This window comes from Trachypithecus francoisi, unplaced genomic scaffold (assembly GCF_009764315.1).
Source record: "Trachypithecus francoisi isolate TF-2019V2 unplaced genomic scaffold, Tfra_2.0 Lachesis_group19, whole genome shotgun sequence".
In the NCBI taxonomy this organism is placed as follows: domain Eukaryota; kingdom Metazoa; phylum Chordata; class Mammalia; order Primates; family Cercopithecidae; genus Trachypithecus; species Trachypithecus francoisi.
The window spans coordinates 7,156,414-7,159,112 of NW_022681464.1; the positions used below are offsets into that span (position 1 = coordinate 7,156,414).

The following is a 2,699-nucleotide window of genomic DNA, read 5'->3' on the forward strand; positions in this document are numbered from 1 at the left end:
GCATGATGTCTCTCTTTTAAAAAAAATTATATGATAGTTTTATTGTTCAGATAATATATAAGATAGTATTATGGATTAGTATTTCTCAAATAAAAGAATATGATCTCTCTTTTACATTTATTTTATTTTACGTTTTAATTTTTATTTTAGGTTCAGGGACACATGTGCAGGTTTGCTATATAGATATGCTAAGTAAAGGTAAACTTCTCAAAGGCTTGGGGAGCCGGGGCGCGGCCGTGCAGCTCTCGCCGGAGCCGAGTCCAGCTGAGCGTCCGCCGCTGCTCGTGCGCCTCCGCGCCTTCGCGCCATGGCCGCCCTCAACTCCCCGGAGGCGGTGAAACGCAAGATCCAAGCGCTGCAGCAGCAGGTGGACGAGGCGGAAGACCGCGCAGGGCCTGCAGCAGGAGCTGGACCGCGAGCGCGAGCGGGAGCGGCGCGAGAAAGCTGAAGGTGATGTGGCCGCCCTCAACCGACGCATCCAGCTCGTTGAGGAGGAGTTGGACAGGGCTGGGGAACGACTGGCCACGGCCCTGCAGAAGCTGGAGGAGGCAGAAAAGGCTGCAGATGAGAGTGAGAGAGGAATGAACGTGATAGAAAACCGGGCCATGAAGGATGAGGAGACGATGGAAATTCAGCAGATGCAGCTCAAAGTGGCCAAGCACATTGCGGAAGAGGCTGACCGCAAGTACGAGGAGGTAGCTGGTAAGCTGGTCATCCTGGCGGGTGAGCTGGAGAGGGCAGAGGAGCGTGCGGAGGTGTCTAAACTAAAATGTGGTGATGTGGAGGAAGAGAACTCAAGAATGTTACTAACAACCTGAAATCTCTGGAGGCTGCATCTGTAAAGTATTCTGAAAAGGAGGACAAATATGAAGAAGAAATTAAACTTCTGTCTTGACAAACTGAAAGAGGCTGAGACCCGTGGTGAATTTGCAGAGAGAACGGTTGCAAAACTGGAAAAGACAACTGATGACCTGGAAGAGAAACTTGCCCAGGCCAAAGAAGAGAACGTGGGCTTACATCAGACACTGGATCAGACACTAAACGAACTTAACTGTATATAAGCAAAACAGAAGAGTCTAAGAGTCTTGTTCCAACAGAAACTGCGGAGCTCCGTGGGTCTTTCTTTTCTCTTGTATGAAGTTCCTTTTGTTATTGCCATCTTCGCTTTGCTGGAAATGTCAAGCAAATTATGAATACATGACCAAATATTTTGTATCGGAGAAGCTTTGAGCACCAGTTAAATCTCATTCCTTCCCTTTTTTTTTCAAATGGCACCAGCTTTTTCAGCTCTCTTATTTCTTCCTTGAGTTGCATTTATTCCTAAGGTAGGCAGGGTATTTCCTAGTAAGCATACTTTCTTAAGACAGAGGCCATTTGGTTCCTGGGAGAATAGGCAGCCCCACACTTTGAAGAACAAAGACCCCAATATCTAGTCGTGGATATAATTAAAACGCTGAAGACCATAACCTTTTGGGTCAACTGTTGGTCAAACTATAGAGACCATCACATGGGTAGGGATTTTCCATCCAGAGCCAATAAAAGGGCTGGTGGGGGCCGGGGGTGGCTATTTGTGGAAAGTCATAACCCACGGATAGATTAACCCTAAGAATTCTGGCCTTTCTCCACACTCCACCATGCAGAACAAACATCCTCTCAAGCAGTCAAGGTAGAATGCTTGGGTAATAGTCATAATTACCCACATATTAATAGATCCTTGATGTGATGTTCTTTTGTGTATTTCCTTCATTCTAAAGTTGTTCTCTGGCCAGGCGCGGTGGCTTTCGCCTGTAATCCCAACACTTTGGGAGGCCAGATCACTTGAGGTCAGGAGTTTGAGACCAGCCCAGCCAACATGGCGAAACCCTGTCTCTACTAAAAATAAAAAAATTATGGTGATGCCTGCCTGTAGTCTCATCTACTCGGGAGTCTGGGGCAGGAGGATCACTTGAACCAAGGAAGTGGAGGTTGCAGTGAGCCGAGATCGCACCACTGCACTCCAGCCTGGTTGACAGAGTGAGACCCCATCTCAAGAAAAAAATAAAGTAAAAATAAAGTTGTTCTCTGAAGAGCAAATGTCTCATTCCAGTAATGACCCACTCAGCCGGAATATGGTGGAGTTCAGTCCACTTCAGGTCAGCCATATCTGAAAGACTACAAGTCATTAATAAGTTGAGCAAAAGAGTTTCTATCTATTAGCAGAAAGGGCCTCTCTGGCAGCAGAGATTAAAAATTGGCCCAACTTCATTTCCATACTTCAGGGAATAGCAAATTGAAGATTTACTTATCTAGGACTTGAATTCCTTCTTTGGGACCAAGTTAGTAAAACACCAAGAAACTCCTGATTAAACTGGATAATGAAGGATTCTGTAGACAGGGCTGCACATATCGGCTTTGTTTGACTTCTCTTTTCTCAGTTAACATCTCAGAGCTGGAACATTCCACATTCCCCAGCAGTGTGTGTGGGCCGAGTAAAGTTTACAATTCCAACTAAAAATCACCCTGCTTCTGGCTTATCTGAATCCCTTACCCACCCCACCCCACCACCCCACTCCTATTTATTCAGCACCACACTACCCAGGAAATACACTAGCAAATTGTGCAATGGAATCAAATTCACACTTTTCTTTAGATTCTTGTAACTGTATCGTATGTAATAGTATCACTTTTTCTACATTTCGGTCAAATAAATTTTTACATAA

General features: G+C 45.2%; 1 pseudogene across 1 annotated transcript; it reads left to right on the plus strand.

Moving 5' to 3' along the window:
- The first annotated feature begins 214 nt into the window (after nt 1–214).
- Nucleotides 215–2,342, plus strand: LOC117063925 (annotated as a pseudogene). Its single transcript, XR_004429168.1, has one exon. The product of XR_004429168.1 is annotated as a tropomyosin alpha-4 chain-like (transcript).
- Nucleotides 2,343–2,699: the final 357 nt, after the last annotated feature.